Consider the following 23,833-nt stretch of genomic DNA (forward strand, 5'->3'; position numbering starts at 1 on the left):
ACCTTTGAAGGCTTAAAAAAAAACCCACCACTGCTAAACCAAAGACGCTCACTTTGCATCCTTCCAACGTGCCACCTAACACTTTGGGGACATGAGTATCTTATATGCATCATGGAGTCAGGATTGCCTGGCGGGAAGTTATGGGTGGGTGAGAAGGTGGGAAATAGTCACCCAATTAGATCACTTGCATGCAGTTCAGTTTTGGGCATGTGACATGGACAGTCCTTCTTTCATACTCAACTCATTGCTCACTGAAGATCAACCCGGCATATGAAACGATCATATGGCAGCATCACCATGAGATAAGTTGCAGTGCATCTTACCTCTTAATTGTGAACTGTTTGCTAAGGTTGTCATTTTGCCCAGAGGGGAGCGGGTCTCTTATGCATCACCCCTCCCAGCCCCTCTGTTTGGTCACCCAAACAGAGACTGTGACAAAGTGACCTTTGTAACTGCAAAAGTTGCTGTCCAGATGCTGATTTGGGATGGATAGCTTGAAGGCCCCTCCTGCTCTCTCTTCTTTTGCTGCTACATATTTAAATTAGACTTGGCCCAGACAGCCCTTCAAATAGAAAATGGTCCTCTGTAAAGTAGGATACATGGTCACCTTATCAGAGAGATGAAAGAAAACCCCAACCGTATTTATGACTACTGGAATAGCTCAGACAGGAGAGCATGAAGCTAGGAATAAAAAGGGCAGCTCATTAAGCACCCAACAGGCCACAACACACAGCAAACATGACAGCGTTGTGGACTGGGCCCCCCACAAATTGATCAAGCTTTTCCCTAGTTACATCAAATTGAGGTTAATGTCTGGCAAATGAGTCAATGTCAGTTCAGATCTGCACCCTTTCTCTGGCATGAGCTATATAGAGAAACAGGAGTCCACGTGTGGTTTCACCATCTACATCTGCTGACCTTATATAGCTCAGAAGGCTTTTTGCCCTCTCCACCCCTGGTTTTCTCAAGATGTTAGACTCAAACAAAGACAGATTTTTAAAAAGAAGTGTAGCTGTGGTTTTTTTACATGCCAGATATATGAGAAACAATTTTAATTAACCTCTTTAGAAAAACTGCAGAGCGCTACACGGGCAACTTGTCATATGATTGCAAAGGGCACAGATCATTTTACTGTATTATTATGTACTTTCCAGGCTCCAACAATAGACAAACCTCCTCGTGATTTCCCTCCTCCTCCTATTTCTTTTCTTTGTCCTTTCTCACAGATGCGCTAAGTCAGAACTTCACCTACTCAGCTGAGAACTTGGCCTGTTAAGTTCTCTCTCACACACGACACATTTAAGAGACACCAATCTTTGTACAAAAAATTTTTAGGAAGAATAAATCTTATCACTGGAAGGGTCATAGCTCAGTGGCAGAGTGCATGCTCTGCCTGTAGACAGACCCAGGTTTAATTCCTAGCATTTCCAGGCAGGCTGGGGGAAATTCCTGTCAGAAGCCCTAGTTAGCGGCTGGGGAGGGGCCATAGCCATTCTGTTGTGAGCATCGACTCAGAAGAGGCACTTTAGCCCTGGATAAGCTCCATGCTGTGCTCCTATTGATAACTCAGATATTGCTTCAGCATTAGCCATCCATCAGCTGAGCCTTAAATAGGAGCTGCAGCTCTGTCTTATTAACTAACTCCGCCTTCATGGGGAGGAGCCTCTTCATTTAAAAGGGCACAGCCTGCTTTAGCAGTAATGGACTCCAACAGAGCAGGGGAGATTCTGGTTGCACTGGGGTTTCTGATCTGGAATTCTCTGTGTCCGAGGAGGGCAACACAATACTAACAGGACCAGTGGTCAGGGATGATGGAAATTGCAGTCCCAAAACAGCTAGAGGGTCAAGTTTGGCCATCATGGGTGTATGGAATGCATGTATCCCTTCCCACAACGAAAAGTCCCAGAGCTATTCAAAACAGGGATAAAGTGCAATGCTATTTATAAATATATTTAAAACACAGAATAGGAATTTCTTTATTTTTTATTTTGTTTTGACTATGGCAGACCAACACGGCTACCTACCTGTAACTAAAAATTTCCAGTCATTGGTGTTGCCCAAATGCCCAAGAAAACAAAAACACATCTGCCTGGTGCTCAAATGATGCCCAAGCTGGCACCAGATGGGCCTCCCTCAGGAAAGCATTCCACTGGACAGGGGGCTACTACAAAGAAGACCCTGTTCTTTCATCACACCCCCCCCCCCAGACCTCCTTCAGAGGTGGCAGCAGAGAAGGGTCTCAGATGATTATCAAAGGGTCTGGGGAAACGTGCTCTTAGGTATAGGGGTCCCAAACTATATAAGGCTTTAAAAGTAATAAACAGAGTTTTGAATTGGATATGAAAATAAATCAGCAGCCAAAGTTCTTTATTGTTAATTGTTAGCATTATAACAACAAACACCTACTGGAATACCACGAGCCATTGAGTACAAACATCATTATACAAGAATCAAGCTTTCCCTCCATCTGGTTAATTCAGCAAATCCATCCTGAAATACCTTCGAGTATCTGGAGGCCACCCACCCACACACACACACCCCATTCCCCTATCAATATATGCAAGGAACAGGCACCAGAGTTCTGTAAATGTACCCTCTTTCATCTGATCCCTTGCTAGCTGCATCTGTCTTTCAGATAAAGCAAACTGCGAGAGATTCACACAAAAACACTGCAGAGTATAATCCCCAGGCATTTTCCAATGCCATGCCACCTCCAAATGTCCTGCCAACAGCAAGTGCCTAACTGTGGCTGCATCCACACTGCAGTTCATTCCATTCCCCCCGATACTTCTCTGTTAATTTTCACATTATACTTGAGCTTTCACATTATACTTGAGCTTTCACACAATGGAAAAACTAATGGAATATAGTGCATGCTTAGCACTCATTTCCATATTATTTGATTCCAGGGGAGGGAATCCATTTATAGCCCCATTAAGCTGAAAAATCATGAGAGTAAAGTGATGAAATCTGGGGCAGTGTATACCAGCACACAGTTCTCTCCCTAGGTTTTCATGAAGGAACCATTGGGGAGGGTGGGGGGGGCGCAGAAGCACACATGTGCAGAAGGTGGGGGGGGAGTAACATCATTGTTCAATGATGTTCACTGTTGTGTTGCACCACACCCACTGGCATGCAGGAGATTTTAACACAAAGTGCTGGTATAATGGTTTTTTAAAAGCCACAGTTCCTGAACCCAACAGGTGCTGCAGTATAGAAGGAACATTAGAAAACTGGACAGAAGCAATAGCATTAGAATCAGGAAAAGGAGCACAATATCCCCTACACCTGAATTTACCTAATATCTTTGTAATAGATAGATTGATTCCTTTGATACAAGCACCTTTTGCAGCCGTGTTATACCTCTTCGCAACAGCTGAGTTAGGTAGGTTAGAAGACCAAGAGTTGGTGACTGGCCCTGGGCAGGAAGTGAGGGGAAACTACAATGAGTGAAAGTGAGACGAAATTGTGAAACAGCACTAAGTTTGGCTGATCTTCATTGAACAATCAGTCTGATTCGCTTGCATTGTGTGTATACATCTTCCTATTCATTCAACCCAGTTTTCAGTGCATTTCCCCATCCTCTTCTTAACCACAAAAAGTCCATTTTGTAAAAATAAATAAATAAATAACTTAATGTCCAGTAGCACCTTAGAGACCAACTAAGTTTGTTCTGGGTACTGTATAAGCTTTTGTGTGCATGCACACTTCTTCAGATACACTGAAACAGAAGTCACCAGACCCTTAAATATAGTGAGAGGGTGGGGAGGGGTATTACTCAGAAGGGTGGTGGGAATGGGTGATTGGCTGATAGGTGTGGTAAACCTGTTGACGACTGTTAATGACTGCAATTAGTCCGACAGGAAAAAGCAAGGGATAAGTATGCAGATGACCAAAAATAGCTTTAGCATATGTAATAAGACAAGAATCCAATATCTCTATTCAGACCAGGTCTCTCCATAGTTTTACAGGTTTCCAGAATTCTTTGGAGGAAGCCATCAGTGCATTTTTTTTTTAATGATACTCTCCAGTATCAGATACTGCCATCTCTTTTTTTGCAGTCCATGGCAGTCATTGTGTGCTGGCATTGATGATTTTTTTTAAAATCAAGATATGAGTACTGGCACCTGATTTATTTTACCAAAAAACAACAACAACCAAAACAAAACAAAACAAAAACACTGGAAGATGTTGTTAAAGTGGTATTATAGTGCTTTAAATGAAGGTTGCCATACGTCCGGAATTTCCCAAACAAATTTGTTCGTCAGCAGCATCCGGGCGGAAATCGGCCAAATGTCCAGGAAAATCCAGCTGTATGGCAGCTCACATCAGCAGTGCTGACTTTGCCATTTTCCCCTTAAAATAGCTCAAAAATGGAATTTTTGGTGTGTGTGTTTTTGTGATCTTGCCAAGAAAAATCCAACAACCTTGGTCAAAACTATTTCAACGCATGGTGTGGATATGGGCTGGGTGAGAAACAACCCAAGATGACAAGCATAGGGATCAAATGCACTGCATGTAGATGATCAAAGCTGCAACTTTCAAGGTAGTTCTGTTCAGAAAGCCCTTCGAGATTAGCAGGATTTAGAAGCAGAGCCGATTGAAATAAGCCCTCTCCATTTATGAATAATGATCACATTTTCAAAATCTTCCTGGCAAATCACCGTGTTCAGCCCCAGAGGGAAGCCTCCTCCTCCATTGGGTTTCATCACACCTGATTAATTTCTCAGAGAGTTGTGGCGTGACATTGTGTCACATCTCACAACATGACATTGCCAGCTAACAAGTACTTGGCATTTCAAAAGCGCAGCTTGGTTTGCTTTTCTTTTGCAATTCCAGTTCTAAACTTGAAGCAGTTTCACTTGGTCATTTCATGCTCTCTGTTTGGTAAATATACACACAAGGAATTCTAAAGTCTTGGGAAATCTAAGTATGTTCTGCACCACTAACAGAGCCCAGGCATTAGATCAGCATCAGTTGTGCTCCTTTGTGCCTCAGATTCTAGCAATCTGTGCTCTCTCTCTCTCTCTCTGGTTCTTATATGCCAAGGATGAGAAACCATTTTTTCTCCTGAGGGATACATGCATTGCTTCAGGGTTAAATCTGTTGGGGGGCATGCATTGATGTTGGGTAGGGCTGGAGCCAAAGCTGGTTGATGCTGCCTTCATTAATCTCTCTCCCTGTATGCCTCTCTTTCTGCCAGCCACCTTTCCCCCATTTCCCCCCCCTTGCCACCTACATGAAATTAAGCGAAGGGCCACATGTGACACTAGGGGTTCATGCTGCCCACCCCTGTGATGTAAAGGCAATGTTATGTGGTCACCTCCCAGACTCGACAACAAGTCTTCTGAATGCCCAGCATGTGCAAAGAACCCAACTCCATCTGTCTTGCCTCTTCAGTATGGGACTGTGATCATCTTTAGCCTACTTATTGCATTGTGTCTTTAGAATAGCCTTTCTTTCCTCCAGGTGGCTTGGGAGGTGGAGAATGGCTCAGTGGCAGAGCATCTGTTCCCCATGGTCCCAGGTTCAGTCCCCAGCATCTTCAGGTAGGGCTGAGAAAAAAAAAACTCCTCTCTGCAGCCTTGGAAAGCCAACCAGCATAGACAATAGTGAGCTAGATGGACCTATGGTCTGCCATGGCATATGTTGGTTCTGTTATGACCTAAATTTATAACCATGGGGTGGCATTCAGCTAAGTTTTGTTCAGAGTCAACCCATTGCAGTTAATGGATACAGCTAAGTTGGGGGCATTAATTTCAGCGGATTGAATCTGAGGAACACTTAGTTGAACAACACCCATTATATATGAAAGTATCCTTAGTAAATTTTCATCGCTGAGATAGGAGCAAGTTCATAAATCAGGAAAACACACAAGGAGCCATAGCTCAGTGGTAGGGCAGCTGCTCTGCATGCAGAAGGTCCCAGGTCCAAGCACCATCCTCTCCAGGTAGGACTGAGAATGTTCCCCATCTGAAAAGCCTGGAAAGCCACTGTCAGTCAGTGTAGATGAGGGGTAGCCAACATGGTGCCCTATGAAGGGAATCACAGGTGATATACCCATGCAGTGGAAGTTGTTCCCAGTACCAGTCATGACATGGAAGCAGAGAAAGGTCCAGATAGTTTACTGTTGCAGAAGATAAGGCTCAGTAAAACAGTTCTGGACATAGATATAGGCATCTTGTAGACCCTGATGTTGGGAAAGATTGAAGGCACAAGGAGAAGGGTATGACAGAGGATGAGATGGTTGGACAGTGTTCTCGAAGCTACCAACATGAGTCTGACCAAATTGTGAGAGGCAGTGGAAGACAGGAGTGCCTGCATGCTCTGGTCCATGGGGTCATGAAGAGTCGGACACGACTAAACAACTAAACAGCAACAACAGCAAGGCTTTTGCAGATACAGATATACACAAGCACAAAGTGTCTCCACTGCGCTAAATAAGTTCAACAATTCAAGACGTAACACTGGACAAGTAACACTAAGAGACTGATGACTCACAGAGTAACAAAGTGAGCTGACTTGCATTAATCACAGATATAGCTAGGGCCCTGGGCTGTTACCATAGCAACTGGCTTGGCTGACCTTGCACTTTTGATTAGCTCATCCACAGGGTGATTTATGCTCTTCAAGTAAATTAACCCTGTCTCATGTCCAGTTACTCCAACCCACTTTAGATGTTTAAGACTACAACACGCATCATCCCTGCCCATAGACCAATGTTCTGACTCATTCAGTATAAAGCAGCTTACTATGTTCCTATGTTCCAGTGCCTTGAGAGATTGATTCATTGGCAATTTCTGTGGGAAACTGAACTCAGTTTCTCCAAATCAGCAAATTATCTGCTATGGAGAATTGCACATTGCCTCATACCTGTTGAGAGCTCCGCTGCCCCCCATCCAAGGCTTCACACCAGCTGCTGCACCTATAGAAGCCCTTTCCCATACCCCATGTTGAGAAAGGGAAGTGCATTCCCTACCCTTCTCTTCTTTCTAGTCATGCCCACTTGGTGACAGGGAAGGAGGAAATCTGAGAGTGCTATTGTGGATTGTTGTGAAAACTTTGAATGTGCTTGGAGGAAAGGTGAGAGCTACAGTGAGCGTGAGGTTATTCTTACCGATGTAATGAATGGACTCTTAACAATTTGGACCTGCGTAATGCCTTTTGCCCACAGGGGCCTTATTACCCACTCATACAATGGCATATTTTTAACAGCTATACTGCAAATGCCAACTAAGCCCCTGGGGACATTCACTCCCACCAGGAAATGTTGCTGCAGACTTTTCAGTAACTTCTGCCGATTGAGCTGAATCCCTGCCCAGATCCCAAGCTCACTCTGTCCTGGAAAGCAGGCTTTACTAGCATCCGGCACTGCAGTCCTGGCACGTGTTGAAGCATTCACGAAATTGGCTCATCGTTATACCCAAACCCTTTGAAAAACTCAATCTACCTTGACTTCATTATGGAGAAGTGGGGAGGAATGCCTGTGCGGCTCAACCCTACTGCTGCTATCCTAAATTGGCTTACTGTCAAGCTAAGTGGATTTTGGACTGAAAGTAAAGTCACATTGGGTTGTGATTTTCTCGGCATTCGTGAATTAGTGGTGAAGTTATAGACTGCAAAGGTTGGGGGCCAGCCGCACACACTAGCAGTCCAAGGCAAATCTATATGTGGCCAATGTGTTCTCTCCAGATGGAGGTCACTGATGAGCATGACCAAGGGGCAATGGAGTTGATGGCCACAGCACGCAAGGGTTCTGATAGTCATACTGCCCAAACCAGAGATGTTATACTGCCTGCCCATCATAGAGCCCAATATTATACTCCGGTATTCCCTAAGACCAGGGCCAGCGTTAGTGCTGTCCCGCTCTGTGAGAAGGCCCAGACTTGGTCCAATACAAGGTAAGCAAGACACTCCACTCATAGTGGAGGTACAAGACAGGGGAAGGGCACAGGCCCAAGTAAAGCATGGTTCAGGCTCAAGGCCCTGCAAGATGGGGCAGAGCTCAGGCCACACACTAGGAACACAGAACTCTGATGCCCTAAAGGAAGAACTAACCTGAGAATGAGCAGCAGGTGCATCCAATAATTGTTAGCCCCACCTGTGTTGGAAGATGCTGATTCAATTAAAGGGATCCAGCCCTGTTTCCAGTAGTCTCTTATTGCACCAGAGCAGAGGAGCCTCCAGTCCCATAGGGTCTTCTGCAATAAAGTCTCTGAGACCAAAATGGCAGTGCCACATTGCCAGGCGAGAGGGGCACTGGCTCTCACAGGCTTGTCCAACGGAAGCACTTTGGGGGCTGGCCCTGTGTGCCTATCCCCTTCTGATTCAGAGTCCTTTAACGCTTAACCTGAAGATGGTGAATCTGACTTCTTGTCTCTGACACCATTGGGCACCTTCTAAGCCCCCCTATAAACAGTGGTTTGTTTGTTTTTCATTTGAGGAGCAGGTGAGTAGACAGTGGTGCCTTAGGAAAGAGAGGAGTGGACCTCACTGGGTTTCTCTTGCAAGGTACACTCCCCCCCCCCAAAAAAAGCCTGGAGCTGAAGTCTGATGACCACCATTCCATATTTCACACCAGTATTCCAAATCTTCCTCAGCGCAAATAGAATACCCCCGGGAAAATATTTGTGTCATAAAGTAGTCTTGTTCTAGAGGCATTTGGGGGAAAGAACAGGAGGAAGATAGCAGCCACTGACTGCCAAGAGGAACTTCTCCATCACCACAGGCAGTGGCACAAAGTTTTGGGTTTTTTAAAAGGACAAATCAACACCCCAAAACCCTGTGAGATTTTTTTTTAATAAAGAATTTATTGGTTTTTCCATAACACAAAACACTCCATCACCTTCACCAACATTAACCCCAACACTTACCCACCACTATGACTAAACAAATACAGACACACCAACGATTCTTCTTCTTCTTTAAAAAAAAATTCTTGGTCAAATCATCATTATTGACTTCCCCTGTTTTCTCTCCTTCGGCTCCTATTCCAAATTTACTTTAATAACTTCATATCTCTAAAATTAAATTCACTTAAAAATTCAAAACTAAACATTCTTCAAAAAATCTTATTTTTTTAGTTTACAATAATATTTCACTCCTTATCTTGTATAAAATCAAATCATATTATAACTTCATATAGTTAATAACAAAACATATTGTTCTTTATATCTTAACATATTATTAACATATCTTAACAAATTATTCATCATATCTTAACAAATTATTCTTGGATCAAATCATATCAAACAACTTCTTTCCCTAAAACTGCTGCTAATAAAGAAATAAAACAGAATACCCCTTATCTAGTTCAAAAGCTTAAAAAAGAAATAACTTGACACACCGGCTTCAGGATAACAATACAATTCATCCTATCCCACTTCTAACCATTTTCCTTTTCCTTCTTACTTCAGAACCACTCCTCAAATTGTCCTCTTTTCTTGTACATCCACAGATCCAGACACAGTTCACAGAAATCCTTGCATAGAGCATCAGGGTACACAATTCTTCGCCTTCCAGCTTCTCCATTTCGACATTCCATTCTTCTTTTGTTAGTAGACTTAATAATTTTTTCCCCATCACTTCCGAGCTCTCACCCCAGAAGTTGGATATATATAACCTCCTCGTCCTGGGTCTGCCACCCTCGCAGGACTTTTCTTTTTCTTCTCGGAGATGCCAAGCCGTTTTGCTCTGTTCTTCCATAATCCCCTTCAGCTCTTTGCCAAGGTTCTCTTCCATTGCAGCAATGTCCTGAAAAGTCTCCTCTGTGGGAAATACCTTTTCTGCCATATCCCGGTTCAACAACACCAGTTTCTGGTTCATCAGTTCAAGCCTCAAAAAAATAATGCTTTGTTCGTCAGTTAGTCCAGAGTCCAGGACCAGCTCAAAAACGAAACCCAGCATGGCTGAAGTGGGCATAGGTGTCAGATTTCAATGTTTTTCCATCTTAATACCAGTACTTTTCCGCTCAGTCTCAAGCCTTCGCAGCCATTTTTCCTGAAGCCCGGACGCAAGGCTTACAAATCCAAAAAGAGATATTTTCCACTGTCTTAGCCCCCAAAGGGAAATTCAAACAGTCTCACTTGTCAAAAGTTGAAACATTGTAACCATCACTGTAACAGCAGTCTATCAATACGGTTATTTTCTTTCCACCGAAGGGAGGGAAACAGGCTTCCTTTCCGTGATACCTCCCGGGTCGTTAAATGTCAGAAATAAATCCAGTTCAGTACTCACGACCACCAGGCTTCCTTTTTTTAACTTTCTGCAGGGAGAACGATGTCGCTCACCGTGAGCGGCGGCCGCCGCTTCGCCGTCCCGGTTGGGGCATTTCCCCTATAGCCCGGCTCCGTAGTCCCTTCACCCCCACTCCCCCTTTACAGGGGGAACGGGGGAAGGGTTCAGAGCCATAGTGGGCCCGCCGGGGAGCCCGAGGCGCGGGACGCTCTTCCCGCACCTCACTGGAGCCCCGCTTTGCGGTAGTGGGGCTCCAACCCCCGGGACGGCCTGGGTCGCCTTGCTGCCGAGGCAACCCACGACCGCCCGCGATGGCGTCGCCACCGGAAGTCACCCTGTGAGATTTTTCATCCCCCCCCCCCCGAAATTGCCCCCAGTTTCATGTACTTCTTCTGCTTACACATCCAGATCAAGGCAATAGTTTTAAACTTTTTTGTTTGTCTCTAATTTGTACAAATCATGTCAAATCCAGAGGCTTTGTACTTCTTGCACTTTCACAGCCCCCTCCTGGGCCTGAAAGGGGCTTTGAGACCTGGAGATACATGCTCTACAATCCATCACCAATATAGCCAATATAGTTTTACACTGAAAATCTGTTGCTTGTGGCGTTTCACCCCTAAAGGTTCTCCAAGGGTTAACTTGGCAGGGAGGAGCTTGACCAATGGGAGCTCTCCAGGCAATTAGAGTGTGGAAGGATGGCAGTTAGAGAGGATAGAAAAGGCAGTTAGAGGTTGGAAGTTAGGCAGTTGAGTTGAGTTAGAGAGGGATAGAGAGAGGGAGATAGAGCTAATGAGCAGAGCTAGAGCAGGTTGAATAATTAACAGAAGGCATTAGGGATAGTTATTGGAATACTAGGTAGAGTGTTGAAATATACTTATCTGAATAACCATACAGTTATATTAAACGTTTTACCAAGTCATTTGAAACCATTACGCTTTGTACAAACAATAAAGAAACTTATGTTTATTTTTACCACAATCCGAATCTGAAGTGAGTTATTCATTGCCAGAGTGAATACTGGCTGGTGGCAGCGAATATTCCATATGTCGTTGGGGCAGTTACCAATAGACCGTTAAACATCCGGGGGTGCTGCTCAGGTCTGAGAGAGTGACCGTGACATTGCTTCAAGTGCCAGAGTTCTTGTTTGGTCACCGATCCTACCCCAACACCAAAGCATTTAAAATGCAAAATTTGACAACTGTAGTCCTTCCCCTACCACTGTAATTTCCCAGCTAAAAAATAAATTCATTACTCCTTTATCAGCTGAATGAAGGAGCCTCTTTTCTGGGGAAAAGGCAAGGCTGCTGCAGAGTTCCCTATGTTCCAAAGAAAGTCCTGTTTTACATCACCCCCCCCCCAAAAAAGATGCTATAATAGGAGTTGCTGATATTTAGTACATCAGTAGTTAGCAAACAGACTGGGGGGCGAAATGAATGCAATAATGATGTGTCAATCTGCAAAAGCTGCTTACTGAAGAAATCAGGGCATCTTGAAATACTGGCATGCCTACACTATGCTGAAATGCAAAACTTGTAATATAAAGCTTGTAAGTGCCTGTGTTATGCAGCTTAATTCTTCCAAATAGCTCCAGCTCAGGTGGAGCATTTCTAAGCTAAGCAGGGTGCAAATTCTCAGCTGATGTCAGGGAGCAAAAAACAAACTTTCACAGGAAGTTTATCATTAAAGAAAATTGTTTTGATGAATGGAGAAGAGATATTATAAAATTTGTTTGGCAGCTGAAGAAACCCTGGATAAAATATAAGCTGTTGACAGAAAGGAAAGAAAGAGGAGGAATGGCGCTTCCAAACCTGCAATTATATTACGAAGCGGAATGCTTAATATGGGTATGTGAATGGATTAGATTGGAAAGAAATGGGATTCTGGATCTAGAAGGATTTAATTGTAGCTTTGGCTGGCATGCATATCTTAATTACGAGAAAGCAGAAATAAACAAGGAATTTACCAATCACATCTTAAGGGGAGCATTATACAAAGTATGGAAAAAATACGGAAGATATGCAGAAATGCAAACACCTTGGTGGATCTCACCAATAGAAGCCATTGCTAGGAAACAATTAAATATAACAAAAATTTGGCTGACATATAGACAATTAATAGAAAATCATGAAGGCAAATATAAAATAAAACCATTTGAGGAATTAAGGAGTTATGAAATTGATAAATGGCAGTATATACAGCTTTACAGTATGTTTAATGCAGATATAAAGAAAGGTTTCTCAAAAGAAATTTCCAAATTTGAAAGAGTGGTGATACAAAATAATAAAAAAAGTATTATCTGGAGCATATAATCTGTTATTAGAGTGGGATCTGATGGGGGAGGAAGTAAAAGAGACAATGTTAAGATGGTCCAAGGATCTTGGGCATACAATATATCTGGAGCAATGGGACAAATTTTGGGGAAAGGATATTAAATTCACGGCTTCATATAACATTAAGGATTTTTTTTAAGATGCATTATAGGTGGTACTTAACTCCTGTGAAACTTGCGAGCATGTATAAAATTGAAGTCTAACCTTTGTTGGAGATGCAAGAAAGAAGTGGGGACGCTATTGCACATGTGGTGGCTATGCGAGGATATAAAAAATTTTTGGTTAATGGTACATACAGAAATGACAAAAATGATGAAAAAATCAATAGTAAAGAAACCGGAGGCATATTTGCTAGGTTTATTAGATGAGCAAATACCTAGTGGAAAGAAAAGTGTATTTTTGTATGCTAGCACAGCCGCCAGAATGGTGATAGCAGCTAAATGGAAAACACAACAGGTCCCAACAAAGGATGAGTGCATAGGCAAGTTAAATGAGTATTTGTTAATGGCAAAACTGACAGCAGCAATAAGAAACCAAACAAATCAAAATTTGAAGGAACAGTGGAAATGTTATGAAGAGTATATGGAGAAACATTGCTCAAAGAAAGAAGTGCTAATATGCTTGGAGTAAGAGGTATGAAGGAATTGTAGAATAATAAATTAATATAAAGAATTAAAGATGTTTATAGAAATATATAGAAATTAAGATTGTATAAATAGTGAACAAATAGCTTATAATGGAAGTCGAAAAAGTGATGGAGGGAAGTCAGAGGGGTGTTTGGTGGTGGGTGTGAGGATGAAAAAATGGGAAATGTATGATAAGAATGATATTGTATGTTATTGTGAGAATGTATTGGATGTATTGTGTTTTAATCAATAAAGTTTTTTTTATTAAAAAAAAAAAACTTCCACAGGGAAAGAGAAAGGAAAAGATTTCCAGTACTCCCAGCTACTGGATACCCTCCAACACAATGCAGCCCAAATCTGGGACACCATCTTCTGGGTCCGAAATCCATCAGCGCAATACATCAGCGCAAACATCAATCTGGAGAAAACCCAAATTGCTGTTTGCTCCAATTGAGCATGGAAGAGTGGTTTTCCCCAGGGGAAAGCAGCAGCACAAGCGGAAGTGCAGATCAGCCCTGCCTTTTGAGCACTATTGGACTTCTGTGACAGATTAAAAAAATGAAAATAATAATAATAATAATAATAATAATAATAATAATAATAATAATAATAATAAAAAATAAAAAAATAATTTTGAGCACTATTGGACTTCTGTGACAAAGATAAAATATGATTATTATTATTATTATTATTATTATTATTATTATTATTATTATTATTATTTTACCCCGCCCATCTGGCTGGGTCTCCCCGGCCACTCTGGGCAGCTTCCAACAAATATTAAAATACATTAGAATATCACAGATTAAAAATGGTGTCATAAAATGGTTCCCACCATAAATATCATGGGTGTGTTGCTGAACGTTCTAAAAATGGTCAGACATTCTGTGAGCTGAGGGCATTCCTAAATAGACCTATTAGTTTGACTTGCTTATTTTAGTTGGTTAGGCATGCTGCTGGATTGATTGATTGATTGTCGCTTACAGTATTGATTTTAATGAACTTGTACTTTAAATAAATAAAGGTATCTGAAAAGTATGCAGGTCCTGGTGTAGAATACAAGATTCACACGTGAGGCTGAGAGTGGAACCAGCAGGGGCGATCCTGATTCAGCCCCCTTTCCACACACTCAGGGCACCCCAATAACTACACATCACTATAATCATTAATTAGGCACATAATGAGGAACCAAAAGCATCTGTGGTGGCTGTTGGCTGCCACCCTTGCAGCTAGATATATTTGTGTGCTCATGAAAAATCTGACTCTCATTTGATCTTCATGTCTTCGGGCAACAGAGACACTGCCTGCTATTCCCAGGAGTCGGGATAAGATGTTTCATCTAGTTTGCAAACACTCTGAACATGTCACACAATACAGTTCATAAACTGTTTGTGCCATTTCCATGAATGAGACGGCTAGCCTGTTTAGTATTTCATAGGACATCAAAGAGTGTGGGAATCACAAATGACCTAGGACAGTTTTACCTTCTTTTGCTCTCCGTGCCATGACTTGCGTTACTTCGATGTGTTCTACCTTTTAAACCAACAAAATTGCTGTACTACAAAATGTGGTGTTTTTAGTTTGTTTTTTGTTTGTTTGCCTGTTTTGCAATTACACTAAAAAGAATCCAAATAAGAACTCTGGCCAAAAGTTTTAATCAAACAACATACGTTTACTCGGAAACGCCAGAAAACACAGGAAAACTTCTTCTAAGACGCTATATCCTCTTTAGGAATCAAAGAAATAGACAGCATATACATTTCGTACACTTCTATCATATAAAACAAGCTGAAGAAGCAATTACAGCACAATTTCATTTTATTTGCTTCATAAATGTTCTCTTTGCGACAAATTCCACCTACGTGGGGAATATGCATTGGATTTAGCACTGCAAAAAAGTGTTTAGATTAAGGTGGAGGGGAATTAATTTGTCACAGTAAACATGGTCACCCCTTTTTCATTCTCTGTTCATCCTGGTCATCTTACACATTGTCCATGAAACTATATGGGAGAGTGAGTTTGGGGGAAGAAAGGTCATTTTAAAGAAGTGACTAGTGTGGATGTAACCTCATACATTTAAAGCACTCTCACATCCTGCCCTAAAGAATTCTGGGAACCAGGGGTGAAACCAGGTCACAGACCCAGTTTGGCACACACACACAGAGGCTGGGAGCCTCAATGACGGCCCTCTTGAGGCTTTGCTTGAGGCTTGAGGCACACACAAAAAAACCAGCTAGCCGCCCCACCTCCAGTTATGGCACTGCTGGGTACTGTAATTTGTTCATAATTCTGAGAGTCGTTAGGAGACCCTTCAGAGAGCTGCAGCTTTCGGCACCCTTAACTACAGTTCCCATGACTCTTTGGGGGAAGCCTTGACTGTTAAAGTGGTGCAAGACAACTTTAAACAGGGGTCAGCAAACTTTTTCAGCAGGGGGCCGGTCCACTGTTCCTCAGACCTTGTGGGGGGCCGGACTATATTTGGGGGGAGGGGAATGAACGAATTCCTATGCTCCACAAATAGCCCAGAGATGCATTTTAAATAAAAGGACACATTCTGCTCATGTAAAAACACTGTCCGCGGGCTGGATTTAGAAGGTGATTGGGCTGGATCCGGTCCCCGGGCCTTAGTTTGCCTACCCATGACTTTAAATGTATGGTGCGGAAGTGGCCTAAATTAGCCTGTCAGGAGAAGAGAATTTTTTGTTGTTGTTGCGGCTCCAGTATTCATGGAACTCCAAGCCAAAGCAAATTTGAATAGATTCCTTGCTGGCGTTCCTCAGGCAAGTGAAAGCATTTTCATTTTCATTTCCCCCATTATGAGCAGGGGTCTACAAATGTTAACAAATAGCCGTTAATGAAAGGCACATACGTTTTCATGGTGCATGTTCAAATTGCTCACCATCTAGTGGTATTCTTGTAGATGTCTGCTGGTGCTAAGACAGAGGGGAAAGCTGCTAATCCATTACTAGCCTCCATGCTTTGTACATTATTGCTGCATTGTGCACCTTGTCAGTGGCGTAGCGAGGGCGGGGCATTGGGGGCGAGTGCGACTCCCAAGCTACCGCCCGGCAGTCCTTCCGCATGAGCAGCTGCCGCACGGAAAGGGTGCCGGGCGGCGGCTTGGTAGTCCGGGCTGACTGCGCATCTCTGCAGCAGCCTGCACAGACTGTGCATGTGCGGACATGCACAGTCCGCCCAGGCTACGCTTCATAGCACATGCGTCATGACGCATATGCTACGGAGCGAGGCCCCACCCCCGGGGGGTGCCGCTTGGCTTGCCGCCCCCGGCAGCCAAGCAGCTCAGTACGCCTCTGCATCTTGTTATATATGTCTATTACACTTCATTTGACATGTTGCAAGCTGCTCTGGGAGCAACCTTGTGGGCAAATAGCATGCAAATAAATATGACAACGATGAAACCATAAGCTCTCCCCCCTGAATGCACCCAGACCCAAATCATTCCCCTGACAGCCTTCAAAAAACATTAGCTAAGTTGGGGGAGAGCTAGTAAAAGTTTGAAGAGGATTTTTTTTTTTTACTTATTATTTAGTTAAAACATCTATACACTTACAAAAGTTCAAGGTGGCTGACAGACAAGTACCTTACAACAAGATAAATCAGTGTGGAACCTTTGACCCTCCAGATTTTGGACTTCAATACCCATCAGCCTCACCCACCATGTTTGTTGGTCAGGGATGTTAGGAGATGTTGTGCAAAAAAACACCTGGAGAACCCAGGTCCCCCACCACTGCAATAAAATCAAGGCCTTGCATTTCAGGTGATTATTCTTCAGGAGCACCCGTTGTTATGCAATACTAAAAGTAACTCTAGCAAATGCTCTTAAAATACATTGCTATTTTGCAATTCCAAGAACCTAGCTGAGAATGTTCCCTCTGCCCCCTTCCGCCTCCATACACGGAGATCCAAAAAGGCTTTTCCCAACCGCTGAGCTAATTTCAAGTCTTGGAGCCCAGCTGAGAGAACACTTCTGAGCCCACCCCACGTATGACTTTGCTGTTTGAAAGACTCTCCCCATCCCTCTGTTTTATCCCTGTTTGCTACACCAACTCATATTCAAAGACAGGGGCCGGATAAAAGTCCACTCCCCCAGACTCCACTGGTTTTGGCAGTGAAAAAGAAAAGTGGAGACAGTATTGGCGTGGGCAAAGTCTGGAGCCCTGATAGCAATGCAGATCAAAGTCTTCCTAGTCCTCAGACTGATCATTTGATGAATGGAGAGGGGGAGTAGCTCCCATCCTCAATTGATCTGCATGGATCACCTAAAGGGCAGGGGCTGGGTGCCTCTTTGTCCTCTGTGTATGTGTGTGAGAACAAGAGTGTGGGGTGGCCCCACAGACGGAAGGGCTTTTCTGGCAGCCTGACACCCACCTACCACTGGGATCCATTCCCCAGAGGATTGGCAGAGGTTGAATGTAGCTAAGTTCAGACCAAGAAATATTAGCCACCCCTGTTCTTAGACAAGGGTCTGTAATTGTGGCATCTCAACTGGCCTTCTGCTGGGTGGCTTGGTTTTTGTGGGTGGGTGGGGAAAGGAAATGTTTTGAAAGCACCTACAATTTTTTTATCAGCTTTGCTGTGCCCCCCCCCCAAATAACTGGCTTTGTTAAGCCTAATTCTCAGAGAGCCAGCGACAGTTTTCATTGCATGAAAAATGAGCGTGCTGCAGGTACCTTAATTTTTAATATACGGTGAAACAATATTTTGAAGTTTCATTTCTGTTGTGTACTTAAAATGAGTACAGATGAGTTTTTCCTGTGCTGCCAAGGCAACCTTAATCTTTCACCTGCAAAAAAAAAAAAAAAATCTTCAACTGACACCTGCCAAAAAAAAAAATTACGCCACTAAATGTCTTGCAGCACAAACATTTCCATAGCAGATGATAGCATCCATCACATCTTCATTAGGAGACTATAACCTGCCAAATACTCTGTTTGATGGCATGCTTACTGAATAGCAAGAGAGCCTGGCTAAGAGAGGAATCATAGAATCATAGAGTTGGAAAGGACCATGAGGAAATCTTTTGCCCAACATGGGGCTTAAACCCATGACCCTGAGTGTTTGCTCCAGGGGTTTTAAGTTTCATCTATTCTATTTAAAAAAGCCATTTTGTGGATAGAAAGCAACATTATTTCCATGCTCAATGGTCCATACAAAGCACTGCGCAGGTCGCCTGATCAGCGGTGTTTTGGCTCCCCTACCCCACAGTCTACGTGGGGCAAAGGCAGGTCAGCTGACAGAGAGGCAGGCCCTCCATCCACTGAACATGGCCTGCCGAGAGAAGGATCTAGATAACCCACCAGATCCATTCCACCCACCACCACTTAGTTATCATAACACAGTTTTTGCTTCTTGCCTTCAGTGGATTCTCTTCCTGATTAACACTTCAACATCGGGTTGCTGAGAAGGGAGCTGTAAAGCTAAATGACTGCTTAAGGAAATTTAAAGTGATAATGGAAGTCTTCTGTTGCGTGCCTTAGGCACTCTCTCAAATTATTTATAAGCACGTGGATAGTGCAGTTATGGAGACAAACAAGCTGCGGGGGAGATTTCATCTCCCTACAGTAAAACAGGATAAAGAACAGTCGTGTTGACTGGTGAAAATTGTCACCACACGGTGGGGAATGTGTACAGTATCTAAGCTACTTCTTGCTCACCTCTGTTTACTTACATTCTTTCCTCTTCTGGACAGTGGCAGCTGGTGAGGAGTAGCAGAGGACAATAAAGCCAGGATATGTACCTGAGTTTAAATGCTTATCGACAACATGCTGGTGTGGGCACTAGGGGCTGTGCCCCAGCTTGCTTGGCTTGCCAACCACTCTGCCATTCCTCCACCTTCCATCTTCCCAGCCCCCGTTTCTGAAGCCATTTCTCTCTTCTGTTCTAAAGCCCTGCATTCAACCCTTCACCGTCATGCGCATATGTCCTCCTGTTTTTGTGCAATAGGAGGGGAAGGTGGCTTCATGGCTTCATGAAAGGGGGTTCATGAAGCCATGAAGCCACCTTCCCCTCTTATTCTTCAGACCCAGCCACCTTGCTGCTTTCACCTTCAGCCCCATTCCCATGACACTCACCTCTCATTTGTGCAACCCCATTTGCACCCCCATTTTCCCATTTTCCCTCCACCCTCCTCCTTTTCTCAACTCTCGTTTGCACACCCACATTTACATGCCTTCCCCCCTTTGAACACGCATACAATGCTGACGTGTGTTAATATATATTTAAGATGAAGAGAATCTTAAGAGCAAGGCCCCATAAGGGTGCGGTGTATCTCACAGGAATATAACACACCTATGTTCAGGGGGTCTTGTAAGTGTACAGTCCTGCCCTCCAATCCAGCTTCATCCTGTCATAATGATGGACATTTCATTAGTCAACAATGAATTGCAATTTAGCCCTCAACAGGACAGTTGTGGACTTTAAAAAACACACACACACACAAGAGAGACAAACACAATAATTTCTATACGTGTTTTAAAAGGCAAAATGGGTTTGAGTTCCCTAAAGAGCAAGTTGAAGTGGGTGGACCATTTCAACAAAGTAATCTAGAATTCTACGTCATCCCACGAGATCAGTTTTGAGCTCTCTAGCCTGTAATGTTCCATCAGCCACATAGACAGCTGTAACATTACTGCATATTAAATACTACATTGGGTAATTGATAAGTAGTGAAAAGAAGCAACAACAAAAAACTGTATTAAAAAAAACCAGCCACCATTGTTTCATTTCCAGAGTTCACTGTAATTTTGGGTTTGAGTTTGTGGAGTTTAAAGATCCATCCAAATCAATGTACCTTAAGGAATGAACGGTGTTCTGTGAAAAAGCTGTACCTGGACAAGGCTTTTAAAGGGGGGCATTTTTTGGTTAGGAAAATTGGTGCCAAGGTAATGAAAGAAAACGAATGTATTTAAGACTCTCACACATCAGCATTTATATGGGGGTTTTTTTTGGAGGGGGGGGGGACAGGCATACACAGCTTCCCCTGTGTGAAAATGTACTTGTCAGGGTTAGACAGGTTTGGAGTCTTTCTCATACCCTCCAACATTCCTCAGATGAAAGGAGGGACATTTCTCAGTCTCCTCCAAGACTACTTGCTCCCCCTTCATTCACAGTCAGGGCGGTCCTGCCTTCTGCCTGCCCCTCAGAGCCAGCCCGGCATGTGGGGCTGAGCGCCCCACCAGTGGCAGCCTCTTCAACTCTTCCTCACCTGCTCTCCAGCAGGCGCTACGAGCTGCCCAAGGGAGGAGGCTGGCAGTGGCCATGGAGAGGCAACAGGGGTGCTCCCTCATAGAAATCAGAAGCTGGGGTGGCTTTCATAATTCCAAGACTGTCCCTGGAAAATTGGGACACTCGGAGGGTTTTAGAAGGAATCTGGTTGGCTACTGTCAGAAGTGGGTACTGGGCTAGATGAACCACTGGCCTGATCATGGAATGTCCTGCTTTTCCTTAGGACGTCCCTATTTTCATTGGAGAAATGTTGGCAGGTATGAAATAGGATGACCTTATTTTCAGCAGAGAAATGTTGGAGGGTATGTGTGAGTTAGTGTGACAGTGACTGGTGTAGGGACCTTTCCTCCATTGATTGGGGGGGTCATGTCCTCCCCTCATTTTGCAGCCTCGACTCATATTCTGTTCCTGTAGATGTGACAGCCATTATCCCACAGCCGTGTTTTGTCGTGGGCCCACTGCTGCCATTTAGCGATAGGTCGTGCCTCCACGGCAGCCATTTCCTCAAAATTTCAAGTGCTAAGGGTTATGCGTGGAAATTGGTCTGGTTTCATCAGCTTGGCCCAATGAAGACCAATTTGAGCAGACTTTGTTTCTGCATTATTTCTTGGCCAAGTCTGCAGCTCTTTGAGCTGCTAAGTTTGATTCCAGCAGAAGTAAGCCACATTAAGAGAAAAACAGTTTTCAGGCATGTTTTGCTTTAAAATAACGCATGCTCACAGCTGCATAAAATTACCCAGAAGGCTAGAGCTGCTGACGGTTTCTTGAATCAAAGGTGGAGAGATTGTTAGCAAATTATACCTTTTATCTTAGCAAAACAGGGGGAAAGCACCCAAGTTGCTATCAGTACAGCTGATAATTTAAGTGCTCCAGCAGAAAGGTATAATTAAAAGGGAGTTTACATGCTGCAGAGATCACTTTGAGCCAGGGTCCATGTTTAACGTAGCATGCTCATTAGCCTTAATGATAGTGATCTTTCCTGACATCTTGCTTTATTAATTCTACTGTCTTTCGAGTGTGTTCTCTCACAATAACTGATGCGGGGGGTGGCAATCGCACCAAATCACAGATGTACCGAGACCAGATTCCTGTAAATCCTTGCTTGTGGGTTCGCCTTGCAAAGCATCCAGAAGTTTGAACTGGTGCAAAAATGCAGTCTCTGGGTTACAAATATTGCCAATGCATTAATCATTGTTACTGCAGTGCATGCAAAATGTTGGCTAGAATATCCAAAATTGAAGATGCGCTGCACACCTCACGTCAGGTCACACTTCTCTAAATATATCTACTTATTTCCCCAACTACAACATGAAGCTTCAGCAGAAGCCTCTCTGGTAATAAAAGACAATACATCCTTCTTGAAAACGACTAACGGAAGAGAGCCGTGCCCCAAATTACAGTATCGTCTCCACATCCTCAGACGTGCAAATCCAATAACGTCCAGCCCATTCCAATCTTCCTCTTTGTGCAGACATTAAGAAGCCATCCAATATCGCTTCTTGAGAGGTATTTAGCACTTCAGACTTTTACAGCAATTATCCTTGCCTGTGAAACCCATACTTAAGACTTCAGGGTTATGAAATTAGAACAATAAAAAGCTGTTGGAGAATCAGAAGCCATGTCATCCATCCAGTTCTGAAAGTGGTGTTGAAATGTCTGCGTGCCAGAGGTGAGCCTGGAGGGAAGGAGGAGGGTTTCCCTAAAGGCCAAATGAAGTGTGATGATAATTGGGTAATTGCAATTAACATGTCTAGCTTGAAAAAATTAAATAGCAGCCATGGGTGGGGGGGGGAGAGAGAGAAAGAAGCGCACAGGGCAATTAGGATCAGGACCCAATGCGTAGGGGCAGTGGTTAACCCTTTCCTCCCATGCTTCAGGAATTATAGAAAATACAGAATGGAAATTGAAGTGCGAGAGAGAAGGGCTGAGCCAGGGTGGGATGTGAACGTTGGGCTTGCAAGAGAAGCATGAAAAAAGGACAAAGTAGCTGTGGCGATCACACAGGGTCCCCAGACGTTTCAAAGTCTATCGATCCCTGTGCCACCACTTTATTTCTCGCTGCCACCAACCAGGTAAAATACTGAGTCCAGTCAGGGTTAAATTGTAACATAAAACTTCTGTTTATTTATTGTAGTTTAACAAGCGTGTGGTTTCATAAACGATCTGTCAGTTACAATCATGGGGTGCCTATCCAGACCTATAACTTCCTTTCCCTGCTCTCACTCCCTAAACCACCTCTCCGCTTTTTACTTGTCTTCTTACCTCCTAACTGTTCCCGACTCAGCTTATTCTGCTACACTAACTCAACCTACCCACAGACTGTCTCCCAATTCACTCCCACTCCAACCCACCAACCCACCAATGAACTCTTCTCGCCTCTCCCAGAGCTGGTTTTATAGTCCCTCTGACTCCACCCACCCCCGGGTTCTGATTAGGTAACCTGTTTAACTATTTCACCTCCAGCGCTCTCATATGTTAATGTCACAGTAGCAGGTAAGCAGGGGAAACTGTAGGAAGATGAAGGGTGAACTATGAAGGCCGTTGCTATGTCAAAAGGGTGTTGTTATGCTACACGACTTAGCCAGACAGAATACCTGTTGTTTATGAAAGCTCAAAGGGTAAATATTACTGTGCCTTTTACCTGGCATAATACTTTCCTCTTTTGCAATGCTTTTAATTTTTAAAAAAGTCCTGTTTTGCTGACCTCTGGAGTCTAGATTTTATTGGCCGTCCAGGCTGAACCCACAAGGTATTGGGTAGTGAACCCAAATATTTCCCTGACGTTGTTGTTGTTGTTGTTGTTGTTGTTTTGTTGTTGTTGGCATCTGTCTGCCTTAAGAGGCAATGGAGTGCAACTCTGGGGGTGAAGTCAAACTGCTGCATTAGCCGCACCAGAGCAACCTCCCCAGGGGGCAAGCCTGGAGGTCCTGGGCTGCCCAGAAGACAAGACCTCTCAGTCTCCTTGATGTGGTCCAAAGGAAAGCAGAGCAATGTTTGGCACCAGTTTGGCTGCAGGAGTTGCTGGAAGGAGGCTTACAAGGCACCATCCAACTGACTTAGGGACTCCACTGTAGATTTGTATAGGGTTTAACAAACCAGGGTTCCCTGACAACACTTGTTTTCCTTTGCTCTTTTCTGGACTAGAAGAAAACCTGTTTGTTTTTCCGGGCCTTTTAGGGGCGCATGTTTAATTACTTGGTTTTATTCTCTTCCACTGAGGTTTTCATGCTGCACGAGATCTCCTCTCCTTTTTTCTTACAGTTTACAATTGTACTCTTAATGTTTCTACAAGCCATCCGGAAAACTTTATTAATGGGTGATATATAAATACTTCTAATAAATGCACACATCTTACTATCTTACAAATTGCGTATACACCTGGTGTGCAGATATTGG

General features: G+C 43.6%; 1 protein-coding gene across 1 annotated transcript in view; it reads left to right on the plus strand.

Moving 5' to 3' along the window:
- The window catches only part of KCNAB1 (potassium voltage-gated channel subfamily A member regulatory beta subunit 1), a 151,948-nt gene that overhangs the window by 63,451 nt on the left and 64,664 nt on the right, over nucleotides 1–23,833 (plus strand).

Source organism: Lacerta agilis, chromosome 5, assembly GCF_009819535.1.
Source record: "Lacerta agilis isolate rLacAgi1 chromosome 5, rLacAgi1.pri, whole genome shotgun sequence".
NCBI lineage: Eukaryota > Metazoa > Chordata > Lepidosauria > Squamata > Lacertidae > Lacerta > Lacerta agilis.